The sequence below is a fragment of the Phyllobates terribilis genome, unplaced genomic scaffold (genome assembly GCF_046119375.1).
Source record: "Phyllobates terribilis strain yellow unplaced genomic scaffold, ASM4611937v1 Scaffold_34__1_contigs__length_13252353, whole genome shotgun sequence".
Lineage (NCBI taxonomy): Eukaryota > Metazoa > Chordata > Amphibia > Anura > Dendrobatidae > Phyllobates > Phyllobates terribilis.
Genome location: NW_027362794.1, coordinates 2,703,462 through 2,720,320, shown reverse-complemented (window position 1 = coordinate 2,720,320; position 16,859 = coordinate 2,703,462). Strand labels below are relative to the sequence as shown.

Sequence of the window (16,859 nt, the reverse complement as noted above, 5' to 3'; positions counted from 1 at the left end):
CAGGAGGGTTGCTGATTAATTACCTCTCCTGCTGCTGCTGCTGCTGCTGGCTGTCCAGCAGCAGACTGAAGGTGGCTGCTGCTGTGCGCAGGTATATAAAGGCTCAGAGCCTATTATGACACGCGCAGCCAGCGTTACATTGCCACATTCCGTCTACTGCAGGCGGGATACCTGGATGGCTGAATGTCACTGAGAAGCTCACAGAGACCGCCATAAGCAACAGTTTAAAAGAATGCCACAGACTAATCAACCAAACTTTTTGGGTTGGTTTCTCTTTTATAGTCTGCAGGCATTAAATGAAAGAAGTCAGTGTTCCAGCAGAGGGAGACAACGTTTCAGAAAAGGCATTGTAGCAAACCAAAAAAGAAATTTTAAGCGCAGCAGAGTAACCAGCTCACATACCTGTTAGCTCAGGTGAGTTTAAAAGGCTGCTGTTGATAACAAGGGCATTTGCTAAATAGATGGTGTGTGTGCAACAATATACTGAAAGGTCAATTATATTGTGCAGCTTATCTCACCACCTGTAGTTATTTAGGTGAAAGCTCCAAAATGCTTGCCTAATATGTCTGTTTATCCAAAAGGAAGTATAGAGGGAGAGCTAGATAGATAGCATTGCATTACATTACATGGCAATGCAATGCACAGTTGCTGAAGTTGAACCAAAATGAGCTTGTCATCTGGCTTCTGCAACTTTTAACATGAAAAATCCAATGAGGAGAAGAAAAGCAAAGCCAAAGAGTCCATCCCAAAATCTGACAAACAAGCCAAATGAACAAAAAGCATTGAATTCAATTCTTTCTGATTTTAGAAACTGCATTAAAGAAGGGGTGCACCGGTCCTGGAGATACTGCAATACCAGGTCAATGCGTGGAGTGGACAGAGCAAGCTCTTTTTCCATCTCCCTGTTCTAAAAATCCATTTAATATATGGTCCCCAGATAGGGGACGTATCAGATATTAAACTGATAAGAACAGATACTACACTTGATCTTAGCCAAAAGGCCGAGAAGCGATAACCAGAATTGGTTTCCGACTACGGTGCCACCCAAGGATTCTGAAAAGTCCATTTGTGGAGATGGCCACCTGGACTCCCGTTAAGAAGACATGCTGTCAACCTCTAGATCCCTCACATGCCTGCACTTTTCGGCTTGCTGCTGCTGCAATCCACGCGTTTTAGATCTGCATAACTCCACCTCTTTTAGCACAGTACCCTCAACCCCCGGCTGTTCCCACCCGCCTCAACACCGTTGGAAGGGAGGAGAACCAATTAAGGCGGGGGGGGGGGTGGAACGAGCAGCTGTCTACCCTTAGCAGGAGGGTTGCTGATTAATTACCTCTCCTGCTGCTGCTGCTGCTGCTGGCTGTCCAGCAGCAGACTGAAGGTGGCTGCTGCTGTGCGCAGGTATATAAAGGCTCAGAGCCTATTATGACACGCGCAGCCAGCGTTCCATTGCCACATTCCGTCTACTGCAGGCGGGATACCTGGATGGCTGAATGTCACTGAGAAGCTCACAGAGACCGCCATAAGCAACAGTTTAAAAGAATGCCACAGACTAATCAACCAAACTTTTTGGGTTGGTTTCTCTTTTATAGTCTGCAGGCATTAAATGAAAGAAGTCAGTGTTCCAGCAGAGGGAGACAACGTTTCAGAAAAGGCATTGTAGCAAACCAAAAAAGAAATTTTAAGCGCAGCAGAGTAACCAGCTCACATACCTGTTAGCTCAGGTGAGTTTAAAAGGCTGCTGTTGATAACAAGGGCATTTGCTAAATAGATGGTGTGTGTGCAACAATATACTGAAAGGTCAATTATATTGTGCAGCTTATCTCACCACCTGTAGTTATTTAGGTGAAAGCTCCAAACTGCTTGCCTAATATGTCTGTTTATCCAAAAGGAAGTATAGAGGGAGAGCTAGATAGATAGCATTGCATTACATTACATGGCAATGCAATGCACAGTTGCTGAAGTTGAACCAAAATGAGCTTGTCATCTGGCTTCTGCAACTTTTAACATGAAAAATCCAATGAGGAGAAGAAAAGCAAAGCCAAAGAGTCCATCCCAAAATCCGACAAACAAGCCAAATGAACAAAAAGCATTGAATTCAATTCTTTCTGATTTTAGAAACTGCATTAAAGAAGGGGTGCACCGGTCCTGGAGATACTGCAATACCAGGTCAATGCGTGGAGTGGACAGAGCAAGCTCTTTTTCCATCTCCCTGTTCTAAAAATCCATTTAATATATGGTCCCCAGATAGGGGACGTATCAGATATTAAACTGATAAGAACAGATACTACACTTGATCTTAGCCAAAAGGCCGAGAAGCGATAACCAGAATTGGTTTCCGACTACGGTGCCACCCAAGGATTCTGAAAAGTCCATTTGTGGAGATGGCCACCTGGACTCCCGTTAAGAAGACATGCTGTCAACCTCTAGATCCCTCACATGCCTGCACTTTTCGGCTTGCTGCTGCTGCAATCCACGCGTTTTAGATCTGCATAACTCCACCTCTTTTAGCACAGTACCCTCAACCCCCGGCTGTTCCCACCCGCCTCAACACCGTTGGAAGGGAGGAGAACCAATTAAGGCGGGGGGGGGGGGGGTGGAACGAGCAGCTGTCTACCCTTAGCAGGAGGGTTTCTGATTAATTACCTCTCCTGCTGCTGCTGCTGCTGCTGCTGGCTGTCCAGCAGCAGACTGAAGGTGGCTGCTGCTGTGCGCAGGTATATAAAGGCTCAGAGCCTATTATGACACGCGCAGCCAGCGTTCCATTGCCACATTCCGTCTACTGCAGGCGGGATACCTGGATGGCTGAATGTCACTGAGAAGCTCACAGAGACCGCCATAAGCAACAGTTTAAAAGAATGCCACAGACTAATCAACCAAACTTTTTGGGTTGGTTTCTCTTTTATAGTCTGCAGGCATTAAATGAAAGAAGTCAGTGTTCAAGCAGAGGGAGACAACGTTTCAGAAAAGGCATTGTAGCAAACCAAAAAAGAAATTTTAAGCGCAGCAGAGTAACCAGCTCACATACCTGTTAGCTCAGGTGAGTTTAAAAGGCTGCTGTTGATAACAAGGGCATTTGCTAAATAGATGGTGTGTGTGCAACAATATACTGAAAGGTCAATTATATTGTGCAGCTTATCTCACCACCTGTAGTTATTTAGGTGAAAGCTCCAAAATGCTTGCCTAATATGTCTGTTTATCCAAAAGGAAATATAGAGGGAGAGCTAGATAGATAGCATTGCATTACATTACATGGCAATGCAATGCACAGTTGCTGAAGTTGAACCAAAATGAGCTTGTCATCTGGCTTCTGCAACTTTTAACATGAAAAATCCAATGAGGAGAAGAAAAGCAAAGCCAAAGAGTCCATCCCAAAATCCGACAAACAAGCCAAATGAACAAAAAGCATTGAATTCAATTCTTTCTGATTTTAGAAACTGCATTAAAGAAGGGGTGCACCGGTCCTGGAGATACTGCAATACCAGGTCAATGCGTGGAGTGGACAGAGCAAGCTCTTTTTCCATCTCCCTGTTCTAAAAATCCATTTAATATATGGTCCCCAGATAGGGGACGTATCAGATATTAAACTGATAAGAACAGATACTACACTTGATCTTAGCCAAAAGGCCGAGAAGCGATAACCAGAATTGGTTTCCGACTACGGTGCCACCCAAGGATTCTGAAAAGTCCATTTGTGGAGATGGCCACCTGGACTCCCGTTAAGAAGACATGCTGTCAACCTCTAGATCCCTCACATGCCTGCACTTTTCGGCTTGCTGCTGCTGCAATCCACGCGTTTTAGATCTGCATAACTCCACCTCTTTTAGCACAGTACCCTCAACCCCCGGCTGTTCCCACCCGCCTCAACACCGTTGGAAGGGAGGAGAACCAATTAAGGCGGGGGGGGGGTGGAACGAGCAGCTGTCTACCCTTAGCAGGAGGGTTGCTGATTAATTACCTCTCCTGCTGCTGCTGCTGCTGCTGGCTGTCCAGCAGCAGACTGAAGGTGGCTGCTGCTGTGCGCAGGTATATAAAGGCTCAGAGCCTATTATGACACGCGCAGCCAGCGTTACATTGCCACATTCCGTCTACTGCAGGCGGGATACCTGGATGGCTGAATGTCACTGAGAAGCTCACAGAGACCGCCATAAGCAACAGTTTAAAAGAATGCCACAGACTAATCAACCAAACTTTTTGGGTTGGTTTCTCTTTTATAGTCTGCAGGCATTAAATGAAAGAAGTCAGTGTTCCAGCAGAGGGAGACAACGTTTCAGAAAAGGCATTGTAGCAAACCAAAAAAGAAATTTTAAGCGCAGCAGAGTAACCAGCTCACATACCTGTTAGCTCAGGTGAGTTTAAAAGGCTGCTGTTGATAACAAGGGCATTTGCTAAATAGATGGTGTGTGTGCAACAATATACTGAAAGGTCAATTATATTGTGCAGCTTATCTCACCACCTGTAGTTATTTAGGTGAAAGCTCCAAAATGCTTGCCTAATATGTCTGTTTATCCAAAAGGAAGTATAGAGGGAGAGCTAGATAGATAGCATTGCATTACATTACATGGCAATGCAATGCACAGTTGCTGAAGTTGAACCAAAATGAGCTTGTCATCTGGCTTCTGCAACTTTTAACATGAAAAATCCAATGAGGAGAAGAAAAGCAAAGCCAAAGAGTCCATCCCAAAATCTGACAAACAAGCCAAATGAACAAAAAGCATTGAATTCAATTCTTTCTGATTTTAGAAACTGCATTAAAGAAGGGGTGCACCGGTCCTGGAGATACTGCAATACCAGGTCAATGCGTGGAGTGGACAGAGCAAGCTCTTTTTCCATCTCCCTGTTCTAAAAATCCATTTAATATATGGTCCCCAGATAGGGGACGTATCAGATATTAAACTGATAAGAACAGATACTACACTTGATCTTAGCCAAAAGGCCGAGAAGCGATAACCAGAATTGGTTTCCGACTACGGTGCCACCCAAGGATTCTGAAAAGTCCATTTGTGGAGATGGCCACCTGGACTCCCGTTAAGAAGACATGCTGTCAACCTCTAGATCCCTCACATGCCTGCACTTTTCGGCTTGCTGCTGCTGCAATCCACGCGTTTTAGATCTGCATAACTCCACCTCTTTTAGCACAGTACCCTCAACCCCCGGCTGTTCCCACCCGCCTCAACACCGTTGGAAGGGAGGAGAACCAATTAAGGCGGGGGGGGGGGTGGAACGAGCAGCTGTCTACCCTTAGCAGGAGGGTTGCTGATTAATTACCTCTCCTGCTGCTGCTGCTGCTGCTGGCTGTCCAGCAGCAGACTGAAGGTGGCTGCTGCTGTGCGCAGGTATATAAAGGCTCAGAGCCTATTATGACACGCGCAGCCAGCGTTCCATTGCCACATTCCGTCTACTGCAGGCGGGATACCTGGATGGCTGAATGTCACTGAGAAGCTCACAGAGACCGCCATAAGCAACAGTTTAAAAGAATGCCACAGACTAATCAACCAAACTTTTTGGGTTGGTTTCTCTTTTATAGTCTGCAGGCATTAAATGAAAGAAGTCAGTGTTCCAGCAGAGGGAGACAACGTTTCAGAAAAGGCATTGTAGCAAACCAAAAAAGAAATTTTAAGCGCAGCAGAGTAACCAGCTCACATACCTGTTAGCTCAGGTGAGTTTAAAAGGCTGCTGTTGATAACAAGGGCATTTGCTAAATAGATGGTGTGTGTGCAACAATATACTGAAAGGTCAATTATATTGTGCAGCTTATCTCACCACCTGTAGTTATTTAGGTGAAAGCTCCAAAATGCTTGCCTAATATGTCTGTTTATCCAAAAGGAAGTATAGAGGGAGAGCTAGATAGATAGCATTGCATTACATTACATGGCAATGCAATGCACAGTTGCTGAAGTTGAACCAAAATGAGCTTGTCATCTGGCTTCTGCAACTTTTAACATGAAAAATCCAATGAGGAGAAGAAAAGCAAAGCCAAAGAGTCCATCCCAAAATCCGACAAACAAGCCAAATGAACAAAAAGCATTGAATTCAATTCTTTCTGATTTTAGAAACTGCATTAAAGAAGGGGTGCACCGGTCCTGGAGATACTGCAATACCAGGTCAATGCGTGGAGTGGACAGAGCAAGCTCTTTTTCCATCTCCCTGTTCTAAAAATCCATTTAATATATGGTCCCCAGATAGGGGACGTATCAGATATTAAACTGATAAGAACAGATACTACACTTGATCTTAGCCAAAAGGCCGAGAAGCGATAACCAGAATTGGTTTCCGACTACGGTGCCACCCAAGGATTCTGAAAAGTCCATTTGTGGAGATGGCCACCTGGACTCCCGTTAAGAAGACATGCTGTCAACCTCTACATCCCTCACATGCCTGCACTTTTCGGCTTGCTGCTGCTGCAATCCACGCGTTTTAGATCTGCATAACTCCACCTCTTTTAGCACAGTACCCTCAACCCCCGGCTGTTCCCACCCGCCTCAACACCGTTGGAAGGGAGGAGAACCAATTCAGGCGGGGGGGGGGTGGAACGAGCAGCTGTCTACCCTTAGCAGGAGGGTTGCTGATTAATTACCTCTCCTGCTGCTGCTGCTGCTGCTGGCTGTCCAGCAGCAGACTGAAGGTGGCTGCTGCTGTGCGCAGGTATATAAAGGCTCAGAGCCTATTATGACACGCGCAGCCAGCGTTCCATTGCCACATTCCGTCTACTGCAGGCGGGATACCTGGATGGCTGAATGTCACTGAGAAGCTCACAGAGACCGCCATAAGCAACAGTTTAAAAGAATGCCACAGACTAATCAACCAAACTTTTTGGGTTGGTTTCTCTTTTATAGTCTGCAGGCATTAAATGAAAGAAGTCAGTGTTCCAGCAGAGGGAGACAACGTTTCAGAAAAGGCATTGTAGCAAACCAAAAAAGAAATTTTAAGCGCAGCAGAGTAACCAGCTCACATACCTGTTAGCTCAGGTGAGTTTAAAAGGCTGCTGTTGATAACAAGGGCATTTGCTAAATAGATGGTGTGTGTGCAACAATATACTGAAAGGTCAATTATATTGTGCAGCTTATCTCACCACCTGTAGTTATTTAGGTGAAAGCTCCAAAATGCTTGCCTAATATGTCTGTTTATCCAAAAGGAAGTATAGAGGGAGAGCTAGATAGATAGCATTGCATTACATTACATGGCAATGCAATGCACAGTTGCTGAAGTTGAACCAAAATGAGCTTGTCATCTGGCTTCTGCAACTGTTAACATGAAAAATCCAATGAGGAGAAGAAAAGCAAAGCCAAAGAGTCCATCCCAAAATCCGACAAACAAGCCAAATGAACAAAAAGCATTGAATTCAATTCTTTCTGATTTTAGAAACTGCATTAAAGAAGGGGTGCACCGGTCCTGGAGATACTGCAATACCAGGTCAATGCGTGGAGTGGACAGAGCAAGCTCTTTTTCCATCTCCCTGTTCTAAAAATCCATTTAATATATGGTCCCCAGATAGGGGACGTATCAGATATTAAACTGATAAGAACAGATACTACACTTGATCTTAGCCAAAAGGCCGAGAAGCGATAACCAGAATTGGTTTCCGACTACGGTGCCACCCAAGGATTCTGAAAAGTCCATTTGTGGAGATGGCCACCTGGACTCCCGTTAAGAAGACATGCTGTCAACCTCTAGATCCCTCACATGCCTGCACTTTTCGGCTTGCTGCTGCTGCAATCCACGCGTTTTAGATCTGCATAACTCCACCTCTTTTAGCACAGTACCCTCAACCCCCGGCTGTTCCCACCCGCCTCAACACCGTTGGAAGGGAGGAGAACCAATTAAGGCGGGGGGGGGTGGAACGAGCAGCTGTCTACCCTTAGCAGGAGGGTTGCTGATTAATTACCTCTCCTGCTGCTGCTGCTGCTGCTGGCTGTCCAGCAGCAGACTGAAGGTGGCTGCTGCTGTGCGCAGGTATATAAAGGCTCAGAGCCTATTATGACACGCGCAGCCAGCGTTCCATTGCCACATTCCGTCTACTGCAGGCGGGATACCTGGATGGCTGAATGTCACTGAGAAGCTCACAGAGACCGCCATAAGCAACAGTTTAAAAGAATGCCACAGACTAATCAACCAAACTTTTTGGGTTGGTTTCTCTTTTATAGTCTGCAGGCATTAAATGAAAGAAGTCAGTGTTCCAGCAGAGGGAGACAACGTTTCAGAAAAGGCATTGTAGCAAACCAAAAAAGAAATTTTAAGCGCAGCAGAGTAACCAGCTCACATACCTGTTAGCTCAGGTGAGTTTAAAAGGCTGCTGTTGATAACAAGGGCATTTGCTAAATAGATGGTGTGTGTGCAACAATATACTGAAAGGTCAATTATATTGTGCAGCTTATCTCACCACCTGTAGTTATTTAGGTGAAAGCTCCAAAATGCTTGCCTAATATGTCTGTTTATCCAAAAGGAAGTATAGAGGGAGAGCTAGATAGATAGCATTGCATTACATTACATGGCAATGCAATGCACAGTTGCTGAAGTTGAACCAAAATGAGCTTGTCATCTGGCTTCTGCAACTTTTAACATGAAAAATCCAATGAGGAGAAGAAAAGCAAAGCCAAAGAGTCCATCCCAAAATCCGACAAACAAGCCAAATGAACAAAAAGCATTGAATTCAATTCTTTCTGATTTTAGAAACTGCATTAAAGAAGGGGTGCACCGGTCCTGGAGATACTGCAATACCAGGTCAATGCGTGGAGTGGACAGAGCAAGCTCTTTTTCCATCTCCCTGTTCTAAAAATCCATTTAATATATGGTCCCCAGATAGGGGACGTATCAGATATTAAACTGATAAGAACAGATACTACACTTGATCTTAGCCAAAAGGCCGAGAAGCGATAACCAGAATTGGTTTCCGACTACGGTGCCACCCAAGGATTCTGAAAAGTCCATTTGTGGAGATGGCCACCTGGACTCCCGTTAAGAAGACATGCTGTCAACCTCTAGATCCCTCACATGCCTGCACTTTTCGGCTTGCTGCTGCTGCAATCCACGCGTTTTAGATCTGCATAACTCCACCTCTTTTAGCACAGTACCCTCAACTCCCGGCTGTTCCCACCCGCCTCAACACCGTTGGAAGGGAGGAGAACCAATTAAGGCGGGGGGGGGGGTGGAACGAGCAGCTGTCTACCCTTAGCAGGAGGGTTGCTGATTAATTACCTCTCCTGCTGCTGCTGCTGCTGCTGGCTGTCCAGCAGCAGACTGAAGGTGGCTGCTGCTGTGCGCAGGTATATAAAGGCTCAGAGCCTATTATGACACGCGCAGCCAGCGTTCCATTGCCACATTCCGTCTACTGCAGGCGGGATACCTGGATGGCTGAATGTCACTGAGAAGCTCACAGAGACCGCCATAAGCAACAGTTTAAAAGAATGCCACAGACTAATCAACCAAACTTTTTGGGTTGGTTTCTCTTTTATAGTCTGCAGGCATTAAATGAAAGAAGTCAGTGTTCCAGCAGAGGGAGACAACGTTTCAGAAAAGGCATTGTAGCAAACCAAAAAAGAAATTTTAAGCGCAGCAGAGTAACCAGCTCACATACCTGTTAGCTCAGGTGAGTTTAAAAGGCTGCTGTTGATAACAAGGGCATTTGCTAAATAGATGGTGTGTGTGCAACAATATACTGAAAGGTCAATTATATTGTGCAGCTTATCTCACCACCTGTAGTTATTTAGGTGAAAGCTCCAAAATGCTTGCCTAATATGTCTGTTTATCCAAAAGGAAGTATAGAGGGAGAGCTAGATAGATAGCATTGCATTACATTACATGGCAATGCAATGCACAGTTGCTGAAGTTGAACCAAAATGAGCTTGTCATCTGGCTTCTGCAACTTTTAACATGAAAAATCCAATGAGGAGAAGAAAAGCAAAGCCAAAGAGTCCATCCCAAAATCCGACAAACAAGCCAAATGAACAAAAAGCATTGAATTCAATTCTTTCTGATTTTAGAAACTGCATTAAAGAAGGGGTGCACCGGTCCTGGAGATACTGCAATACCAGGTCAATGCGTGGAGTGGACAGAGCAAGCTCTTTTTCCATCTCCCTGTTCTAAAAATCCATTTAATATATGGTCCCCAGATAGGGGACGTATCAGATATTAAACTGATAAGAACAGATACTACACTTGATCTTAGCCAAAAGGCCGAGAAGCGATAACCAGAATTGGTTTCCGACTACGGTGCCACCCAAGGATTCTGAAAAGTCCATTTGTGGAGATGGCCACCTGGACTCCCGTTAAGAAGACATGCTGTCAACCTCTAGATCCCTCACATGCCTGCACTTTTCGGCTTGCTGCTGCTGCAATCCACGCGTTTTAGATCTGCATAACTCCACCTCTTTTAGCACAGTACCCTCAACCCCCGGCTGTTCCCACCCGCCTCAACACCGTTGGAAGGGAGGAGAACCAATTAAGGCGGGGGGGGTGGAATGAGCAGCTGTCTACCCTTAGCAGGAGGGTTGCTGATTAATTACCTCTCCTGCTGCTGCTGGCTGTCCAGCAGCAGACTGAAGGTGGCTGCTGCTGTGCGCAGGTATACAAAGGCTCAGAGCCTATTATGACACGCGCAGCCAGCGTTCCATTGCCACATTCCGTCTACTGCAGGCGGGATACCTGGATGGCTGAATGTCACTGAGAAGCTCACAGAGACCGCCATAAGCAACAGTTTAAAAGAATGCCACAGACTAATCAACCAAACTTTTTGGGTTGGTTTCTCTTTTATAGTCTGCAGGCATTAAATGAAAGAAGTCAGTGTTCCAGCAGAGGGAGACAACATTTCAGAAAAGGCATTGTAGCAAACCAAAAAAGAAATTTTAAGCGCAGCAGAGTAACCAGCTCACATACCTGTTAGCTCAGGTGAGTTTAAAAGGCTGCTGTTGATAACAAGGGCATTTGCTAAATAGATGGTGTGTGTGCAACAATATACTGAAAGGTCAATTATATTGTGCAGCTTATCTCACCACCTGTAGTTATTTAGGTGAAAGCTCCAAAATGCTTGCCTAATATGTCTGTTTATCCAAAAGGAAGTATAGAGGGAGAGCAAGATAGATAGCATTGCATTACATTACATGGCAATGCAATGCACAGTTGCTGAAGTTGAACCAAAATGAGCTTGTCATCTGGCTTCTGCAACTTTTAACATGAAAAATCCAATGAGGAGAAGAAAAGCAAAGCCAAAGAGTCCATCCCAAAATCCGACAAACAAGCCAAATGAACAAAAAGCATTGAATTCAATTCTTTCTGATTTTAGAAACTGCATTAAAGAAGGGGTGCACCGGTCCTGGAGATACTGCAATACCAGGTCAATGCGTGGAGTGGACAGAGCAAGCTCTTTTTCCATCTCCCTGTTCTAAAAATCCATTTAATATATGGTCCCCAGATAGGGGACGTATCAGATATTAAACTGATAAGAACAGATACTACACTTGATCTTAGCCAAAAGGCCGAGAAGCGATAACCAGAATTGGTTTCCGACTACGGTGCCACCCAAGGATTCTGAAAAGTCCATTTGTGGAGATGGCCACCTGGACTCCCGTTAAGAAGACATGCTGTCAACCTCTAGATCCCTCACATGCCTGCACTTTTCGGCTTGCTGCTGCTGCAATCCACGCGTTTTAGATCTGCATAACTCCACCTCTTTTAGCACAGTACCCTCAACCCCCGGCTGTTCCCACCCGCCTCAACACCGTTGGAAGGGAGGAGAACCAATTAAGGCGGGGGGGGGGGTGGAACGAGCAGCTGTCTACCCTTAGCAGGAGGGTTGCTGATTAATTACCTCTCCTGCTGCTGCTGCTGCTGCTGGCTGTCCAGCAGCAGACTGAAGGTGGCTGCTGCTGTGCGCAGGTATATAAAGGCTCAGAGCCTATTATGACACGCGCAGCCAGCGTTCCATTGCCACATTCCGTCTACTGCAGGCGGGATACCTGGATGGCTGAATGTCACTGAGAAGCTCACAGAGACCGCCATAAGCAACAGTTTAAAAGAATGCCACAGACTAATCAACCAAACTTTTTGGGTTGGTTTCTCTTTTATAGTCTGCAGGCATTAAATGAAAGAAGTCAGTGTTCCAGCGGAGGGAGACAACGTTTCAGAAAAGGCATTGTAGCAAACCAAAAAAGAAATTTTAAGCGCAGCAGAGTAACCAGCTCACATACCTGTTAGCTCAGGTGAGTTTAAAAGGCTGCTGTTGATAACAAGGGCATTTGCTAAATAGATGGTGTGTGTGCAACAATATACTGAAAGGTCAATTATATTGTGCAGCTTATCTCACCACCTGTAGTTATTTAGGTGAAAGCTCCAAAATGCTTGCCTAATATGTCTGTTTATCCAAAAGGAAGTATAGAGGGAGAGCTAGATAGATAGCATTGCATTACATTACATGGCAATGCAATGCACAGTTGCTGAAGTTGAACCAAAATGAGCTTGTCATCTGGCTTCTGCAACTTTTAACATGAAAAATCCAATGAGGAGAAGAAAAGCAAAGCCAAAGAGTCCATCCCAAAATCCGACAAACAAGCCAAATGAACAAAAAGCATTGAATTCAATTCTTTCTGATTTTAGAAACTGCATTAAAGAAGGGGTGCACCGGTCCTGGAGATACTGCAATACCAGGTCAATGCGTGGAGTGGACAGAGCAAGCTCTTTTTCCATCTCCCTGTTCTAAAAATCCATTTAATATATGGTCCCCAGATAGGGGACGTATCAGATATTAAACTGATAAGAACAGATACTACACTTGATCTTAGCCAAAAGGCCGAGAAGCGATAACCAGAATTGGTTTCCGACTACGGTGCCACCCAAGGATTCTGAAAAGTCCATTTGTGGAGATGGCCACCTGGACTCCCGTTAAGAAGACATGCTGTCAACCTCTAGATCCCTCACATGCCTGCACTTTTCGGCTTGCTGCTGCTGCAATCCACGCGTTTTAGATCTGCATAACTCCACCTCTTTTAGCACAGTACCCTCAACCCCCGGCTGTTCCCACCCGCCTCAACACCGTTGGAAGGGAGGAGAACCAATTAAGGCGGGGGGGGGGGGGTGGAACGAGCAGCTGTCTACCCTTAGCAGGAGGGTTGCTGATTAATTACCTCTCCTGCTGCTGCTGCTGCTGCTGGCTGTCCAGCAGCAGACTGAAGGTGGCTGCTGCTGTGCGCAGGTATATAAAGGCTCAGAGCCTATTATGACACGCGCAGCCAGCGTTCCATTGCCACATTCCGTCTACTGCAGGCGGGATACCTGGATGGCTGAATGTCACTGAGAAGCTCACAGAGACCGCCATAAGCAACAGTTTAAAAGAATGCCACAGACTAATCAACCAAACTTTTTGGGTTGGTTTCTCTTTTATAGTCTGCAGGCATTAAATGAAAGAAGTCAGTGTTCCAGCAGAGGGAGACAACGTTTCAGAAAAGGCATTGTAGCAAACCAAAAAAGAAATTTTAAGCGCAGCAGAGTAACCAGCTCACATACCTGTTAGCTCAGGTGAGTTTAAAAGGCTGCTGTTGATAACAAGGGCATTTGCTAAATAGATGGTGTGTGTGCAACAATATACTGAAAGGTCAATTATATTGTGCAGCTTATCTCACCACCTGTAGTTATTTAGGTGAAAGCTCCAAAATGCTTGCCTAATATGTCTGTTTATCCAAAAGGAAGTATAGAGGGAGAGCTAGATAGATAGCATTGCATTACATTACATGGCAATGCAATGCACAGTTGCTGAAGTTGAACCAAAATGAGCTTGTCATCTGGCTTCTGCAACTTTTAACATGAAAAATCCAATGAGGAGAAGAAAAGCAAAGCCAAAGAGTCCATCCGAAAATCCGACAAACAAGCCAAATGAACAAAAAGCATTGAATTCAATTCTTTCTGATTTTAGAAACTGCATTAAAGAAGGGGTGCACCGGTCCTGGAGATACTGCAATACCAGGTCAATGCGTGGAGTGGACAGAGCAAGCTCTTTTTCCATCTCCCTGTTCTAAAAATCCATTTAATATATGGTCCCCAGATAGGGGACGTATCAGATATTAAACTGATAAGAACAGATACTACACTTGATCTTAGCCAAAAGGCCGAGAAGCGATAACCAGAATTGGTTTCCGACTACGGTGCCACCCAAGGATTCTGAAAAGTCCATTTGTGGAGATGGCCACCTGGACTCCCGTTAAGAAGACATGCTGTCAACCTCTAGATCCCTCACATGCCTGCACTTTTCGGCTTGCTGCTGCTGCAATCCACGCGTTTTAGATCTGCATAACTCCACCTCTTTTAGCACAGTACCCTCAATCCCCGGCTGTTCCCACCCGCCTCAACACCGTTGGAAGGGAGGAGAACCAATTAAGGCGGGGGGGGGGGGTGGAACGAGCAGCTGTCTACCCTTAGCAGGAGGGTTGCTGATTAATTACCTCTCCTGCTGCTGCTGCTGCTGCTGGCTGTCCAGCAGCAGACTGAAGGTGGCTGCTGCTGTGCACAGGTATATAAAGGCTCAGAGCCTATTATGACACGCGCAGCCAGCGTTCCATTGCCACATTCCGTCTACTGCAGGCGGGATACCTGGATGGCTGAATGTCACTGAGAAGCTCACAGAGACCGCCATAAGCAACAGTTTAAAAGAATGCCACAGACTAATCAACCAAACTTTTTGGGTTGGTTTCTCTTTTATAGTCTGCAGGCATTAAATGAAAGAAGTCAGTGTTCCAGCAGAGGGAGACAACGTTTCAGAAAAGGCATTGTAGCAAACCAAAAAAGAAATTTTAAGCGCAGAAGAGTAACCAGCTCACATACCTGTTAGCTCAGGTGAGTTTAAAAGGCTGCTGTTGATAACAAGGGCATTTGCTAAATAGATGGTGTGTGTGCAACAATATACTGAAAGGTCAATTATATTGTGCAGCTTATCTCACCACCTGTAGTTATTTAGGTGAAAGCTCCAAAATGCTTGCCTAATATGTCTGTTTATCCAAAAGGAAGTATAGAGGGAGAGCTAGATAGATAGCATTGCATTACATTACATGGCAATGCAATGCACAGTTGCTGAAGTTGAACCAAAATGAGCTTGTCATCTGGCTTCTGCAACTTTTAACATGAAAAATCCAATGAGGAGAAGAAAAGCAAAGCCAAAGAGTCCATCCCAAAATCCGACAAACAAGCCAAATGAACAAAAAGCATTGAATTCAATTCTTTCTGATTTTAGAAACTGCATTAAAGAAGGGGTGCACCGGTCCTGGAGATACTGCAATACCAGGTCAATGCGTGGAGTGGACAGAGCAAGCTCTTTTTCCATCTCCCTGTTCTAAAAATCCATTTAATATATGGTCCCCAGATAGGGGACGTATCAGATATTAAACTGATAAGAACAGATACTACACTTGATCTTAGCCAAAAGGCCGAGAAGCGATAACCAGAATTGGTTTCTGACTACGGTGCCACCCAAGGATTCTGAAAAGTCCATTTGTGGAGATGGCCACCTGGACTCCCGTTAAGAAGACATGCTGTCAACCTCTAGATCCCTCACATGCCTGCACTTTTCGGCTTGCTGCTGCTGCAATCCACGCGTTTTAGATCTGTATAACTCCACCTCTTTTAGCACAGTACCCTCAACCCCCGGCTGTTCCCACCCGCCTCAACACCGTTGGAAGGGAGGAGAACCAATTAAGGCGGGGGGGGGGGTGGAACGAGCAGCTGTCTACCCTTAGCAGGAGGGTTGCTGATTAATTACCTCTCCTGCTGCTGCTGCTGCTGGCTGTCCAGCAGCAGACTGAAGGTGGCTGCTGCTGTGCGCAGGTATATAAAGGCTCAGAGCCTATTATGACACGCGCAGCCAGCGTTCCATTGCCACATTCCGTCTACTGCAGGCGGGATACCTGGATGGCTGAATGTCACTGAGAAGCTCACAGAGACCGCCATAAGAAACAGTTTAAAAGAATGCCACAGACTAATCAACCAAACTTTTTGGGTTGGTTTCTCTTTTATAGTCTGCAGGCATTAAATGAAAGAAGTCAGTGTTCCAGCAGAGGGAGACAACGTTTCAGAAAAGGCATTGTAGCAAACCAAAAAAGAAATTTTAAGCGCAGCAGAGTAACCAGCTCACATACCTGTTAGCTCAGGTGAGTTTAAAAGGCTGCTGTTGATAACAAGGGCATTTGCTAAATAGATGGTGTGTGTGCAACAATATACTGAAAGGTCAATTATATTGTGCAGCTTATCTCACCACCTGTAGTTATTTAGGTGAAAGCTCCAAAATGCTTGCCTAATATGTCTGTTTATCCAAAAGGAAGTATAGAGGGAGAGCTAGATAGATAGCATTGCATTACATTACATGGCAATGCAATGCACAGTTGCTGAAGTTGAACCAAAATGAGCTTGTCATCTGGCTTCTGCAACTTTTAACATGAAAAATCCAATGAGGAGAAGAAAAGCAAAGCCAAAGAGTCCATCCCAAAATCCGACAAACAAGCCAAATGAACAAAAAGCATTGAATTCAATTCTTTCTGATTTTAGAAACTGCATTAAAGAAGGGGTGCACTGGTCCTGGAGATACTGCAATACCAGGTCAATGCGTGGAGTGGACAGAGCAAGCTCTTTTTCCATCTCCCTGTTCTAAAAATCCATTTAATATATGGTCCCCAGATAGGGGACGTATCAGATATTAAACTGATAAGAACAGATACTACACTTGATCTTAGCCAAAAGGCCGAGAAGCGATAACCAGAATTGGTTTCCGACTACGGTGCCACCCAAGGATTCTGAAAAGTCCATTTGTGGAGATGGCCACCTGGACTCCCGTTAAGAAGACATGCTGTCAACCTCTAGATCCCTCACATGCCTGCACTTTTCGGCTT

The 16,859-nt window shown here is 45.2% G+C and overlaps 13 non-coding genes across 13 annotated transcripts; all 13 read right to left on the bottom strand.

Annotated features, from left to right (window-relative positions):
- Positions 1–822: 822 nt before the first annotated feature.
- On the bottom strand, positions 823–1,013 carry LOC141181350 (U2 spliceosomal RNA). The gene has a single exon (XR_012256935.1). It is a non-coding gene; the product is annotated as a U2 spliceosomal RNA (small nuclear RNA).
- A 1,119-nt stretch (positions 1,014–2,132) lies between these two features.
- Positions 2,133–2,323, bottom strand: LOC141181338 (U2 spliceosomal RNA). The gene has a single exon (XR_012256924.1). It is a non-coding gene; the product is annotated as a U2 spliceosomal RNA (small nuclear RNA).
- A 1,125-nt stretch (positions 2,324–3,448) lies between these two features.
- LOC141181326 (U2 spliceosomal RNA) lies at positions 3,449–3,639 on the bottom strand. Its single transcript, XR_012256913.1, has one exon. It is a non-coding gene; the product is annotated as a U2 spliceosomal RNA (small nuclear RNA).
- A 1,118-nt stretch (positions 3,640–4,757) lies between these two features.
- On the bottom strand, positions 4,758–4,948 carry LOC141181313 (U2 spliceosomal RNA). Its single transcript, XR_012256901.1, has one exon. It is a non-coding gene; the product is annotated as a U2 spliceosomal RNA (small nuclear RNA).
- A 1,119-nt stretch (positions 4,949–6,067) lies between these two features.
- On the bottom strand, positions 6,068–6,258 carry LOC141181300 (U2 spliceosomal RNA). The gene has a single exon (XR_012256890.1). It is a non-coding gene; the product is annotated as a U2 spliceosomal RNA (small nuclear RNA).
- Positions 6,259–7,376: 1,118 nt separating this feature from the next.
- On the bottom strand, positions 7,377–7,567 carry LOC141181288 (U2 spliceosomal RNA). Its single transcript, XR_012256879.1, has one exon. It is a non-coding gene; the product is annotated as a U2 spliceosomal RNA (small nuclear RNA).
- A 1,117-nt stretch (positions 7,568–8,684) lies between these two features.
- Positions 8,685–8,875, bottom strand: LOC141181275 (U2 spliceosomal RNA). The gene has a single exon (XR_012256868.1). It is a non-coding gene; the product is annotated as a U2 spliceosomal RNA (small nuclear RNA).
- Positions 8,876–9,994: 1,119 nt separating this feature from the next.
- Positions 9,995–10,185, bottom strand: LOC141181263 (U2 spliceosomal RNA). Its single transcript, XR_012256857.1, has one exon. It is a non-coding gene; the product is annotated as a U2 spliceosomal RNA (small nuclear RNA).
- Positions 10,186–11,292: 1,107 nt separating this feature from the next.
- LOC141181251 (U2 spliceosomal RNA) lies at positions 11,293–11,483 on the bottom strand. Its single transcript, XR_012256846.1, has one exon. It is a non-coding gene; the product is annotated as a U2 spliceosomal RNA (small nuclear RNA).
- Positions 11,484–12,602: 1,119 nt separating this feature from the next.
- Positions 12,603–12,793, bottom strand: LOC141181239 (U2 spliceosomal RNA). Its single transcript, XR_012256835.1, has one exon. It is a non-coding gene; the product is annotated as a U2 spliceosomal RNA (small nuclear RNA).
- Positions 12,794–13,914: 1,121 nt separating this feature from the next.
- LOC141181227 (U2 spliceosomal RNA) lies at positions 13,915–14,105 on the bottom strand. The gene has a single exon (XR_012256824.1). It is a non-coding gene; the product is annotated as a U2 spliceosomal RNA (small nuclear RNA).
- Positions 14,106–15,225: 1,120 nt separating this feature from the next.
- LOC141181215 (U2 spliceosomal RNA) lies at positions 15,226–15,416 on the bottom strand. Its single transcript, XR_012256813.1, has one exon. It is a non-coding gene; the product is annotated as a U2 spliceosomal RNA (small nuclear RNA).
- Positions 15,417–16,532: 1,116 nt separating this feature from the next.
- LOC141182264 (U2 spliceosomal RNA) lies at positions 16,533–16,723 on the bottom strand. Its single transcript, XR_012257647.1, has one exon. It is a non-coding gene; the product is annotated as a U2 spliceosomal RNA (small nuclear RNA).
- Between the last annotated feature and the right edge of the window lie 136 nt (positions 16,724–16,859).